At 37.0% G+C, this 15515-nt stretch overlaps 1 pseudogene; it reads left to right on the top strand.

Annotated features, from left to right (window-relative positions):
* Positions 1–11964: 11964 nt before the first annotated feature.
* Positions 11965–12694, top strand: LOC138153182 (casein kinase II subunit beta pseudogene; annotated as a pseudogene).
* Positions 12695–15515: the final 2821 nt, after the last annotated feature.

The following is a 15515-nucleotide window of genomic DNA, read 5'->3' as shown; positions in this document are numbered from 1 at the left end:
TTGAATTTGGCTTAAGGAAGGAACAATATACACACTAAATTGGGTATCCTACCCTACAGGAAAGTAGGGGAGGAGATAAGAGGGGGATGATAGATGGGAGGGCAGATTGAGGTGGAAAGATAGTTAGAAGCACACACTTTTGAAAAGGGACAGTGTCAAAGTAGAAAATAGAACAAGTTGTGGGGCAGTATAGGATGGAGGGAAATATAGTCAGTCTTTCACAATATATCCACTGTGGAAATGTTCTGCGCAACTACACATGTACAACCTATATTGAATTGCTTATCTTCCCAGTAAGGGTGGGTGCCAAGGGAGGAAGGGAAAGAAACTAAAATTTAAAGTTTTAAAATCAAATGTTTAAAATTATTATTATTATTATTATTATACATGCAACTGGGAAATAAGCTATACAGGCACTGGGGTTTGGAGATCCATCTTCCTTACTGGAAAGTCAGAGGGGGAATGATTTAGAAGAGAGCATATTGGGAGAGGGGGTATTCAGTGGGATCTCTGTTTTGGGGTGGTGGCTAGGGGAAAGACAGGGAGAAAATCTGTAACACAAAATCCTGTGGAAATGAATGTTGTAAACTAAAAAATAAACAAAATGTTTTAGTTAAAAAAATAAAGTTATGAGTGTTAGGTTTAAAAAATTAAAATAAAACAACATTTACTATGAGCTCACCAGGTTGCAATGCTCTCCTTGCCCCACTTTTCTTTTTTTCTGAGGTAAGACCTATTGCACTCTTGTAGGGAACTCACAATGATGAAATTCTCTCTAATACAAGTCAACACCCACTCTTCAGTTTATAGTATTAGAAAATTCCCCGGGTTATTGATAAATTAGCTTAATATCCCAGGAACACACATTCAGTATGGGTCAGAGACAGGACTTAAACTCAAGTCTTTTTGCCTACCAGGAGAGTTCTTTATTCTCTGTGTTACATTGACTGTATTCAATAATGCTTTCCTATCCATATTTTATAGATCAATCCAAATGACACTTTTGTCATTAAGCTTACTCTGATCCACCCCCAAGAAAATAGTATGCTTCCTTTTCTATCTTGAGGGAAAAAAATTATTTGATAGATCTCTAATGTAGTAGTTTCTAATATAGTGAAGTATGTAGGTTTTCACCCATGTTCAACTAAATTCAGCAAACATTCAAGCCCCCAGTATATGTAATAATTGTGCTAGATACCAAGAATGCAAAGACAAAAATGAAAATAGCCCCTGCCTTCAAGAAGCTAACATTCTAAGGGCTAGTTTTTCATCACATAAGCTAGCTACCTATAAATATTTATAACTAGATTGAAACAAAAAAGTATTTTGGGCCATGTCATTATCTAAACAATTTATAAAATTAAATAAATATTGGTAGTGAAGATTAAATGACAGTGAATATTTGATGCTCTTACTGTAGTTCTGTGTTAAAGATTTATTCTTTCCTTTACTTATTTTATCAACCTTTCATCTCTTTATTTCTCTTTCATCTCTATATCTGTTAATAGTTTGGATGTTGTTAACCCTAACTGGAGTTAGACGATCTGAGTTTCCATTTATGTATATTATCACTAGCCTTTTTTCTGTTGTTTGTTTTTAAAACTGGATATCTTTATTTCACCAAGATGAATGTATAGGGGCCCAAATCCCACTATTCATCAGCACAGGATGTTTGACCTATTCTATCTCCAATTCGGTCAGTTCTCTCTCTCTCTCTCTCTCTCTCTCTCTCTCTCTCTCTCTCTCTCTCTCTCATCTGCCTGTTGTCTTTTCCATTCAATTGTGAGTTCCTTGAAAGCAGGGATTGTCTTTTGCCTTTTTTTGTGTTTCTCTAGTACTTAGCAGAGGGTTTGGCATTTGTAGGCATATACTAATTGTTTATTGAATAACTGACTATACATGGTGACACTTCCGATTTTTTTTTAACAGTACTCAATCTGTCTTTATCTCAGGTATTTCCTGTGTAAAATGGGAAAAAATAATGCTCTGGACTTTTTGAGAAAAGTACTTTGTCCTACATAAGTTTATATAAAAATATATGTTGTGTTTGTGTGTGTAAATGTTCTTTATATTTATATGTTAATACTATCTACACATATAATTTATATATATGTGTGTATATATATATATGTGTGTGTGTGTGTGTGTATACACACACACATTCTGTCAACTCTGGTAACAAATGACCAAAGAATCACAGAGGTTTTGTAACCACTGTTCATTCCAAAAATACCAAAGAACTCACACAAATTAAAAACAAAAGACTTTCTTTATTCAACTGGGGAAGAGAAATCAGATAAATGCCTTGGGGCATCCTTTAGTCAGACTAGAGGAAGTGAGGTGAGGTTGTCTAGTGACAAAAAGTCTATTCATCCAGAGCTTCATGTCTGGGCCTGTTGGGGCTTGCCTGAGCACAGGGACTGCCTGTAATTTAGTTACAGTAGTGTTCATCTAGGATTGTTATTATGCCTAGTCCCTGGCACAAGTTGTTTGCTAGGTCTTAACTCTGAAATATGGATATCTCCTAATAGTAAAGAAGGAGGAGTAAAAATAGAGGGGTAATCCTTGGATCCTGGCAATACATATATGCATATACATTTTCAGAGAGAGACAACTATGCAGTATGATAGATAAAGACAAATTCAGGAAGATTTGAGTAAGTTTTCCACAGACCCCTTTACTATATGTGTGACTCTAGGCAAGTTCCTTAACCTTTTTGTGCCTCAATTTTCTCTGTTGTAAAGTAACATAATAATAACACCTGCCATAATGTTGCAAAGATAGTACGAGATATTTATAAAGAAATTTGCAAAACTTTAAGTGAAGCATAAATGCTATTACATATGTAGGGGCGGCTAGGTGGCACAGTGTGAATAAAGTGCCAGCCCTGGAGTCAGGAGGACCCAAGTTCAGATCCGGCCTCAGACACAACACAAAAAAACTAGACGTATAACCTTGGGCAAGTTACTTAACCACAATTGTCCTCCAAAAGGCAATTATGTGTGTGTGTGTATGTATATGTATGTATATATATTACATATGTATAATCATGTCATTATAAATCATCTCAAATGTATTAATATATGCTTATAAGAGAGAGAGAGAGAGAGAGAGAGAGAGAGAGAGAGAGAGAGAGAGAGTATGTGTGTGTATTCTTGAGATCAGGTTAGAAACAGTCTGGCTTTTCAATTTGAGAGGACTCCAAGTCCTCAGGGTTTAGTACAGTACATTGCATGTGACTAGGACATATTACATTATGTTTCATTCATTCATTTATTCAAGTGCAGAAAGATTCTCACATACATATTGTATTTTGTTCCAAGTCCATATTTCCCTAGGTTTGATCCTGGAGTGTGTGTCATCAATCTATTCTTGATACAGTCTATGAGACAGGCCCTAAAAAAGTTCAAATTATAATGATCCCTTATTTTTTCATAAGACTTTGCCATTTACAACAGTATTTCCACATCCACTCTAGAATTAAATCTTCAGAATTCTAGAAGGCAAGTATTTTATATATTTTTATCCTTATTTTAAAGATGGAAAAAATGAGACTCAGCTCATGTAAGTGACTTTTTAAGGTCACAAGACTTACGTGTCACAAGAGGCAGTAGGGTCTTACATTCTTGGACCAAAGTCAAGTTTTATCATTCCTTGGACTCCAAGAGCATGAGACTACTTTAGGGAACAATGAATTTGCTTTTCTTCTAATGACACCACAACTTATTAGCTTTAGAACTCCCACTCTAAGGAGCACTGTCCTGACTGATGCCTAAGTTGCCATAAAAACTCAGTTCATTATATGAAGTTAGTCTTGAATCTATTCTTCCTTCTAGTCACCTCCATGCTTTTTGAATGAATCCCTTCCAGTCTATTTCACCTCTTACTTTGAAAAAAGTAATCGAACCAGCACTTGTGCAAAGGATATGCCAATTAATTGGCCTATACTTCCACTCTTCCCTGTGTCTTCCTGGACTAAAATTCCCATCTCCAGCCAACATTCCCTGACATACACTGTCTTGATCTACCAGAATGTAAGTTCCTTGAGGTCAGGGATTGAATCTCTTTTGTGTTTATTTTCTCAATGCTTAGTGACTTAGTGACCATAGTGCCATTCTCATAGCAAGAGTTTAAATGCTCATTCATTCATAAATGCATTCATTCCCTTCTTATGAGCAAGATGGTGTTGCTTTTCTACTAAACATTGCTTTATTGAGTTAATATATGAACCACAGATAATATTTATAGGGCACTTTATGATTTACAAAAAGCTTTCAATATTCCTTACTATATCCCTATGAGGCAGGTGCTATTATTTTCCCCATTTTACATGTAAGGAAACTGAGGCTGAGAGAGGTTAAGTGAGAGAAGAGGCAAGTGTGCTTATTTTAAAGGTCAAATACTTTGAAAACAAAATTGTATTAAATACACATAACATCCAAGTATCAGTACCTAGATCACCCTTTCTACCCAAAATAGGTAAGATCATGGAAGATTGTTGCATATTGTATACTAGTGCAACATAATTAGGTGCTATGTGAAAGGGAAGCTAGTTTTACTCTACCTAACAGCATCAATTTCAAGTGTCTGTCATGCAAAAGCACCTTATGCTGCTCAGATGGAAATTATGTTATTGCACAACTGTCAGAACTTATTTGGAGAAAATACAGATTAGCCAAATGCAAGTTTAGTATAATTATAGGCAAATGCTAATTACACACAATGTTTGAGTTGTGTTTATTTTTTTTCCCCTTGATTTGCAAAGAAGTCTCATAAACCAAGATTCTAAATTCTCCCCAAGCAGCTTTGCCCCTGCAGGGGAGGTTAGATTATTTAGGCTGATGGAGGTGGGCAAAGCACTGGAAAATTAGGCCTCTTGTTTTAACTACCAAGTATCACCTCATGGTCAAGCTTTATTTCAAAAAAAAACATTTCTATAACAATTTGTGTTTTGTAATTTCAAATATTCTGGGATACTTAAGGGGCTAATTTGCAGGTAATAAGCGAGCATACAATTATAAATGTCTGTAAACTTTAAACAAAAAGCTATTTGAGTGCTTTCAAACTTATTTATAATAATATTCATTGATAGATACTCTAGAGTTGAGGAGAGACAACTGGCCTTAGGAGTGAAAATTAGTTGATTCAAGTCCCTCATACTGGTTTTAGATATACCACTTAACCTCTTGGTATCCCAGAAAACTTTCTAGATGATAAGTTACAGAATAGTTACACATTTGCATTTGTACAGTGAGTTTCCTTATTTGGAATTCCTAATCACAGGTTTAGGACTCTCCCTTCCATTCCCTCCACTCCAACCCCCACCACTAAAAAAAATGACCCAGAGAAAGAAAGAATTAGGAAGGAAGGAGGGAAGGAAGGAAGGAAGGAGGGAAGGAAGGAAGGAATCTAGACAGTAAACCACAAGCTAAGTGGGAAGCTTCTGGCCATCAAAGTTTACATTCCTTTGGAGAGGAGAAGGAGAAGGAAAGTAAAAGGGAGAGGATGAGCTAAGTTATTCAACTAGCTGGGGCCCCATTCAGGCAGTTCAGTCTACTCACGGGTTGTTGTCCTTCATTTTCTAAAAGGACCATGGCATCAGGAAGATGATGGCATGACTTGCAGTTGACTTTGAGTGAGGGAAGGCTATGCAAGGTCATCAGCCTCACTTTCTCCTCCAGAATCATATGGATCCAGTGACCAGATATTCATCAGGATGACTGGAGATGACTCTGGATGTAATGTGAGACCCTGACCCTTTTAGTGTAAGGCCTTTTCAGGTACTTAGAGTGAATATCAATGGTAACTGTTTCTCTTTGGAACAGCAACCCTAAGGGGCTTCCCCTCCCAGCTTGAATTTTTTTTTCTTTTTTTTCTAATTAAAGGGGCAATCCAGATGCCAATTCATGAAATGGGCATTACCTCACTCTAACTGAGTACTTGTAAAGGCCTTAGCCTAAAAGGGTCAAGGTCTCCCACTACATCCTGAGTCATCTCCAGTCATCCTGATAAATATCTGGTCACTGGATCCAGATGGCTCTGGAGGAAAAAGTGAGGCTGGTGACCTTACACAACCCTTCCTCACTCAAATCAAAGTCAACTGCAAATCGTATCATCATTTCCCTGATGTCCTCTTCAAAAACGAAAGACAAGCACAGCCTTTGAGAAGGTCTGCATAATCCCTACTTCCAAGGCAGCTGTGCTATTCCTTTCACAACAAGCAAGAGTAATTCTCACCCCTTTTAGAAGACCATTATTTCTAAATAAAACCAGGAATTGGTATCATGAAAAAAAAAAACAATAAAATAGATAAACCATTGGTTAATAGGATTTAAAAAGAGAGAGGAGAAAACAAAATCACCACTATCAAAAATTAAAAGGTGAATATACCACTAATGAAGATAAAATCAAAGCAATTATTTGGAGTTGTTTTGCCCAATTACATGCCAATAAACTTAACAATTTAAATAAAATGGAAGACTACTTACAAATTGCCTAGATTAAGAAAAGATGAAATAGAATATCTAAATAAATGTTTTAGAAAAAGAAAAATAGGCTATAAATGAGCTTCCTAAGAAAAAAAAAAGAATCAGGACCAGATGGATTTACAAGTGAATTCTATGAAACATTTAAAGATCAACTAATTCTAATATTAAATAAATTATTTGTGATAAAAGACCAAAGAGTCCTACCATATTCCTAAGAGAATCACAAATGTATACTGTTTCCAACAAAGACTTGACACAATCAAAGGTGAGGCTCAAAGGCACTTCAATAGCTGAAAAAAGCAGCAAAGTACTATTTTGCTTGCCCCTACAGGTATAAATGTATTTTTCCTTACAATGACAAGAAACTTCTACCTAAAACCATCAGCAATCGCTATTTGTAATGGGAATAAGCTAGAGAAGACTTCCCAATAAGATCAGGAGTGAAACAAGGATGCCCATTATAACCAGTATCTTTCAATATTGTATTAGAAATACTAGCAATATCAGTAAGTGAAGAAAAAGGAAGTGCAGGAATCAGTGGGCAATGAGGTAATAAAGCTTTCTTTTTGCAGATCATGATGATGATGATATACTTGGAAAATCCTAGAGATTCAACTAAAAACCTTGTGAAAAAAAATTATTGATATTAGCAAAGTTGTAGAGTATTATATCAACCCACATAAATCACCACCATTTTTTAATGCCAAGCATGAGCATCCTCCAATGTTCTGATTACAAGCATAGTACACTCCATTTATTCAGTAACTAATTAAGGCAAAGTATTCACAGAAAATCAAAATATAGCATTCACCATTTGTAACTCAATGATTTAGTAAGTTCTCAATTCAATCACAAAGTACAAAGGTCAAAGTACTTCACCCCTCGGTTGTACTTTCATTTAGTCTATCACAAAGTCTTTTCGCTGCTCAATTGCAGAATAGTTTCCAATAATAAACAAAGTACGTTCATTTGGTCAGTCACAAAGTACAAATGTCAAATGTTTTCCAACCCTGGATCACAACTGAATTAGAATATCATCCGTCACCACCCACCACCCTCTAAAAGGGAAGTGGAAAACATAAAGGCCATCCACCCCTAGGTCACAACTAGGTTACAATATATATCATTACAGCATTTAATACTCAAGTAGAGGTCTTTTCTTCATCTTGACCCAAGGCAAGTTCTCAGCAGTTCCTGTTCCTTGGAGGACAAAGCTTAATAAAGACATCATAACATTCATACACATTGCCAGCATCCTCTTCAATTCACCTTCTGCCTGTGAAATCAACCTAGGCCCAACAAGGTCTGAGACCTCTATCAACAAACAAATCTGAGAAAGTAACATCAAGACAGACAAACAAAATACCATCACCACAGTCATGCCTCCTCAGTTCTTGGCAGCCCTGGGTGGCAGTTCTTAGAAGTCCTGTGTAGCTCCAACTGGCCCCCATCAGTCCAGGCAGTTTCACCTGGCAGTACTCTATCTCTCTCTCTCTCTCTCAGCAATTCTGCCCCTGGCAATTCTCTCTCTCTGCATCCATGATGCTGTTCCCAGAATTTCTTCTGCCCTTTCTCAGCTTGGGCCTCTCCCTATACATGACACCAGCTCCTCCCAGTTCAGACCCCTCTCTTTACTTCAACAAGTCCATCCCACCATGGGGTTCAAATTCCATTACCATTACACATTTCTATAAATCAGCAATGAAACCCTGCAAGAATTAATAATAAGAAATGTCTCATTTAAAATAACTGCAGACAGCATAAAATAACTGGAAGTATGTGTGTCAAGACAAACCCAGAAACTACATGAACATAATTATGAAACATTTGTTATACAACTAAAGTCAGATTCAAATAATTGGAGAAAAAGTTATTGTTTATAGGTAGGCAGAGTTAATATAGTAAAAATAAGAATTCTATCTAAACCAATTTACTTATTTAATACCATTTCAATTAAATTACCTAAATATATTTTATTAAGCTAGAAAAAATAATAACAAAATTCATCTGGAAGAAAAAAAAAGTCAAGAATATCTAAGAAATTAATGGAAAAAATATAAAGGAAGGAAGTTTAGCGGTACCAGATCTTAAACTGTATCATAAGGTGGTGATTATCAAAACAATCACCTATTAGCTAAGAAATAGAAAAGTGGATTATTGGAATAGAGCAGACATACAATACACAGCAGTAAATGATTATAGTAACCTTGTGTTTAACTGATATAAAGATTTAAGCCTTTGGGATAAAAAATCACTATTTGATAAAAGTTGTTGGGAAAACTGAAAAGCAGAGTGACAGCAACTAGGTATAGAGCAATAGTTTGTGCTATTTACCAAGATAAGGTAAAAATGGATACATTACCTAGCTATAAAGGGAACTATCATAAATAAATTTGAAGAACATGGAATATATTACACATCAGAATTATGGATAGAAGAATTTATGAATAAATAAGAGTTTGTGAGATGTAAAATGGATAATTTTGATTACCTTAAATAAAAAAAGATTTTGTGCAGGTAAAACTAATGTAGTCAAGAATAGAAGGAAAACAGAAAATTGGGAGTAAATGTTATGGTTCCCAGATAAAGGTATAAAATATAAAGAATAAAATATAATATTTTAGATATAAAATATCTCTTATATAAAGAAATTTGTGAAATTTATAAGAATATGAGTCATTCCCCAGTTGATAAATGGTGAAAGGATATAATCAGGCAGTTTTTGGATGAAGAAATCAAAACTATAGTCATTTTTTAAAATGGTTTAAATCATTAATGTTTAGAGAGATACAAATTAAAACAATTATCAGATTGGTTAAATGATAAAACAGGAATATGACAAATGTTGGAGGGGATGTGAAAAAAAATTGGCACACTAATACACTGTTGTCAGAATTGTAAACTGATCCAACCATTTTGGAGAGAAACCTAGAATTATACCGCATACACTTTGACCCAGGAATACCACTAGAGGTCTGTTTCCCAAGGTGATCAAGAAAAAAGGAAAATAATTTACAAGTTTTAAAATATGAATAGCAATTTTCTTTGTGGTGACAAAGAACTGGACATTGAAGTGATACCCATCAATTGGGAAATGGCTAAAATTCTTTTGTTACATGATTAGGATGGATGGAATAAGCCTCTGCTGTAAGAAATGAAAAGCAGGTTGATTTTAGAAAAAAAAAATCCATTTTAGCATAGAAAGATTTACATGACATAATGAAGAGTGAAATGAGTGGAACCAGAGAACACTATATACAATGACAGAAATTTTGTTCAAAGAATACCTGTAAATAACTCAGTTATTCTGAGTGTTATAAATACCAAAATCATTTACAAAGGACTTATGAAAGAAGATGCTATCCACTTCTAGGGAAAGAAATGATAAATAGATATGGTTTTACAGATACATTGATATAATTTATCTTTAGATAGATAATAGATATCTAAACATGGATACATAGATATCTTTGTCAAATGGTGGCCTTCTCTAGTGCAGGGTGAGGAGGGAGTTTGGAACTTGAGATGCAACATAAGAATATAAATATTTAAAGACCATTACTTCAGGCAGCTAAGAAGCACAATGGATAGAACACCAGCCTAAGAGTCAGGAGGACCAGAGTTCAAACCCATGCCTCAGACCTGTAATGCAATCTGTATGACCCAGAGTAAGCCACTTAACCCCAATTGCCTTGGGGGGAAAAAAAGAATGATTACCATAAATTAGCTCCTGCCCTGGAGTTCAATTTGAACCTGAGTTCAAATCTGGTCTCAGACACTTGACACACTTACTAACTGTGTGACCTTGGCAAGTCACCTAACCTCAATAGCCTTGACTTCCCCCCTCAAAAAAAAAAAAGACCATTACTTCAAGAAATTATGATTATATCAATGTGGGGGTACCCTCTCCACCAATGCAGATCACAAACCAACTACTCTTTAGCATAAGATCACTTTAGTTCATGCCAATGGAAAAAAAAAATAAACTGATGAGCTCTAAGCTGATATTTAAAGCCCTTCCATTGTGGAAGACTTTCACAGAGTTTGTACTCTGCAGATTTAACATCCCTAGAGGCTGTATAGTCTGGCACAGAGGTGACAAATCTAGCATGTGGTCTATAATAGTCTTAAGTGCAACATGAAGCAGATTAAAATATAATTAGGAAATGTTTAAGAAAATAGATTGAAGTGATGAGGTATGGGCTCTGGGAGCCCCCTTGACCTCTCCTTGAGTCCTTGAGGTACAGGCTCTGGGAACCTCCTTGGACTCTGATTAAATTGTGTCATTTGATGAGGTTGTGGCTGGGCCCAGACCTCTAGCCTAGTTACTAACTGCTAACTACTAACTCTAGCCTAGTCACTAGCCTAGCCCTCCATTGTTCATCTGCTTCCTACCCTTGATCCTATCAAAATATCAATCCACCCTTGAACTGGCCTAGCCCACCATTGTCTGTAGTCTCCAGGTGGCCTCTCACCCTTAATCACTCATTGACCTCATTAACTCCTCCTGAAGACCCTCCCCAAACTCCTCCCCTAGATCACCCCTAAATTCCTCCCACAACCTTCTGTATATAAGACTCCATTCTGTCTTCATGTTTGTGAGAGTGCCATAGAATGCCATGTGGGTGAGAGCACGATTGAATAGTGAGAGTGCCATAGAAGAGTGAGAGCACCGTAGAATGACCTAGCACAGACTTACTCTGTGTGTAATACAAGCGAACTTTTAATAAACTTTACTTTTCTTTGGCTTAGAAGACTTGAGTCAATTTCAGGACCTGGCCATGTTGGTATTTTGGGGTCTCCAGCAACCCTAACCCTGTTAGAGGGTAACCTCTTCAAAAGCAAAAATATATACATAACATTCATTTTACATAACATAACATTTTAAAACTAGGTCAATATGTGACACACAGAGATGCTTAAGGTGTGGATTAGCTACCAGTTTCTACTTGAATTTGACAGTACAGCCCCAGTGAATAATGAACTGGCTTTTGACTCAGAAAGCCCTGGGTTCAACTTTGTCTCTGACATTTGCTGATTGTGTAATCAGGGCAAACCATTTAACCTCTTATTTCTCCAAGGAACTCTCTAAGTATGCATGTTGTATAGCAGTTATAAATCTGCATATGAATTTCCTCATCAGGAATTCCTTATGCCAATTAATTTTAGGTTTGGTTAAAAAAAAAAGTACATTAATTTATGTACACGTCAACACCCCCAAGAATAAGAAAGGTTCTTAAGAGTAGGAAAAGCTTAATTTTCTCTTTGTTCCCCCAGTGCCTAGCACAGTGTGAGGTACATAGTTAAAGTTTAATGAATGTTTGTTTATTGGTTGGTTACTATTATTTTTAAGAGCACAGGAAGAGGAATAAAAGAACATTTTAGTGAAATTATGTGGCAAGCTCGCCTGCCATGGTTGGGTCCTCAGCCTTAGCTGCTCTGCTTTGCTGCTGTTGCCGCTGCCCCTGACGTAAAGATGAGTAGCTCAGAGGAAGTATCATGGATCTCATGGTTGTGTGGGCTTCATGGCAATGAATTCTGTGAGGTGGATGAAGACTATATCCAAGACAAGTTCAACCTCACAGGGCTCAACGAACAGGTGCCCCAATGTAGGCAGGCACTAGACATGATCCTCCACTTGGAACCTGATGAGGTATTGAAAGACAACCCCAATCAGAGCGACCTGATCGAGCAGGCAGCTGAGATGCTGTATGGACTGATTCATGCCTGCTACATCCTCACAAACCATGGCATCACCCAGATGTTGGAAAAATACCGGCAGGGAGACTTTGGCTACCGTTCCCATGTATATTGTGAAAACCAGCCCATGTTACCCACTGGACTGTCAGACATACCAGGTGAGGCCTTGGTGAAGCTGTACTGCCCCAAGTGCATGAATATTTACACCCCCAAGTCGTCCAGACACCACCACAGATGGTGCTTACTTTGGCACTGGCTTTCCTCACATGCTCCTCATGGTGCATCCTGAGTACAGGCCCAAACGGCCTGCCAACCAATTTGTGCCCAGGCTGCATGGCTTCAAGATCCACCCTATGGCCTATCAACTGAAGCTTCAGGCAGTCCGAAACTTCAAGAGCTGGTCAAGACGATCTGCTGACTTGTCTTCTCCCCTCCCCGCCAACACCTCAGGCTATGATACCGTTCCCTCTCCCCCCAGTACACACACACCTTTCCAGAACCCCTAATGGTTTTTAGTTTAAATTAAGAAGTCATTATTGTGGTGGTGTGGTGGGAGTATGAAATAAAGTGGAGGAAAAGGCAAAAAAAAAAAAAAAGAAATTTTGTGGCAAGTAAAAATATAACAAAGGGAAACAGGCAAATTTCTAGGCAAGATAGTTTATTAACAATAATGCACGTAACTATTAATAAAATATGTCAAATACCGCCCCTCCCCCCCCCTCCCCGGAGGTGGGGAGGCAACCCTTATGGGCCTAAAAAGACCATTTCTTGAGACCTGAGAGGACAGGAGTTATGTAGTAGAAAACCCTTATGATTAGCTGCAGCTGGGGAAAAGTGGGCTGGTTATGCCCCTAACTAACAATTAATGAATGCTAATTGTTTTATGAGATTCATCTGCCTCTAGTAATTTTTGGCTAGAAAAAAATATAATCACCCCAATCAGGATCCCCTCCCTTTCAGAGACCAAGTCCTTCCTAACTTTGAGAAAGAAAAGTAAGGGCAAGGGAGCCATCCTATGGGGAGGGACCAAACCCAAAATGGTTCTTCTGTTTACAAGTAAATAGAAGGGAGGGTCTCACTTTAAACTGTTTGAGGAACAAATGCCCCAGGAATTAGGAGTGGTCACATTCTTCAACCAAGGATTTAGTTCAGACTGAGAGGTCATATTTTGAACAAGGCTGAGAAATGGGGAATAAGGAGTAGGATGGATTACAGAGTGATATTAGTGATTAAATCATATAGTGTTGTATTAATTTTCCTTATTTATCAGAATAAAATTCAGCCCTATATGAGTTTATGATCATCCCTAATTTTTGCTTCTTGAACACTCACCTATAGTAGTTTTATTTTTATCTGTCTATCTAGATCTAGATCTAACTAGCTGTCTAGCTATCTAGTTATCTATCTCTATCTACACACACATATACATATGTGTCTCTGTGTGTATTTCTATTAAATTTCAAATTAGTAGAATCCAAGATCATTCTTAAATACACCTTTCACTGGGCATTTGTAGAAATAACGATACATAAAAATACCTTCAGAGACTTAGAGAATTACTCTGAGCAGTCATTCTGAGTCAGTAGCTAAGAGGAAATTTCCTTTGGTGGCCATTTGGAGCTAGTGCAGCTGGAAGAGAATCAACCCAAAATGGGGAGTTTAATTTAGTTTTTCATTAGATCTGACTTAGATGAATGTATTTTAGATGCCGTCACAGACACCATGGCCATGTGGTAAAGAACAAATATCTCTGACTGATATATTGATCAGTATATCTGTACATGTTTTCACTTCTGTTAATTCTATTCCATTTCTTTTTCCTCATGGTTACATTTTTCCCAGACTTTATTTGCATAACTGCTGGCAAACTAGATTATATGGAATGATGCCCAGTTTCCATTTAAAGTAAAGGTATGCTCATCTGAGTTGGGCATATAGGAGAACAGAGTGGCACTTGACCTATGATTTCATTGGTATAAGTGATTAGGTATGGGCTCTGGGAGCCTCTTTGAGGTACAAGCTCGGGCAACCCCCCCTTGAACTCTGCTTTAATCATCTCAGCTTTACATTGTGGCTGAGCCCAAGCCTCTGTTACTAGACTTCCCACCCTTGAGCCTATCAAAATATCAATCTATCCTTGAACTGGCCTAGCCCACCCTAGTCTGTAGTCTCTAGGTAGCCTCCAGCAACTTCCCACTCATTGACCTCATTAATTCCTCCAGAAGACCCTCCCCAAACTCCTCCTCTACATCACTCCTAGATTCCTCCCACAACCTTCTGTATATAAGACCCCATTTTAGGGAACTTCCATGTAAGGAAACACCCTTAACCTATGAAAATATGCATCTTCTCTCCAATTTATAGTCTCAGAATGTTGCTTGGAGCCCTCATATTAAGTGACTTGCCCAGGATCACAACCAGAGGCAAACCTTGAACCCATGTTTTCCTGGTGTCAAGAATATGTCAACATCCATAATGCCATATTGCCTCTGCACTGAAAAATGTTAATTATGTTTCTCAAGAACATACTTAGGATGAGAGGATCCTCCAGGTTTCTTTGATCCTGAATTGTTAAGCACAGAACGATTATAAACCCACACAATAATATGAAGAAAGTTGAACTATTGAATGAATTCAGGCCTCTCCATCAATACAAGAATTCATTAATAGGGGGTGGCTAGGTGGCCTGGAGTTTGGTTCTGGCCTCAGACACTTAACACCCACACAAAAAAACTAGCCTGTAACCTTGGGCAAGTTACTTAACCACAATTGCCCTCCAAAAAAAAAAAAAAAAAGAAAAAGAAAAAGAATTCATTAATAAATGACAGTCCTTGTCTCTTTCTTTGATTTTTGATGGGCATTCTGACAGCCTGCATAATAACAAAAGAACAGATATGCTTTACAGAATTATAACTTTTAAAGAAAATTTTTAAAAATCAGAGCAATTTTAAGATACTATAAGTGGAAAAAAAAGTATCACTCTATATTGAAGATGAGTTAGGGGCTAGGAGGGACTTTAGAGATCATCTAGTTCAAACTCTTCATTTAAAGAAAATACAGTAAGAAAAAGTAACACTGACTGGCTTGCCTAAGGTCAAAGAATTAGTTGGTAACATAGTCAAAACTAGAACCCACATCTCCTGACTCAATCTGTTAGTCTTTCCACTATACCAAATAAGCCTAAAAAACAAACAAAAAAAGATGTATAGCATAATGGCCTGCACATTATATAGTGATGTGAGAAGTGTCTTGGAGTTTTACAATAACATTGTTCTACAAGTATAGATCATGATAATCTTTAGTAAATTAAATTGATTATGATGGTTA

This window comes from Petaurus breviceps, unplaced genomic scaffold (genome assembly GCF_028583685.1).
Source record: "Petaurus breviceps papuanus isolate PSGF00001 unplaced genomic scaffold, PetGlider_PUasm1.0 90977, whole genome shotgun sequence".
NCBI lineage: Eukaryota > Metazoa > Chordata > Mammalia > Diprotodontia > Petauridae > Petaurus > Petaurus breviceps.
This window is presented reverse-complemented; position numbering and strand designations above follow the sequence as displayed.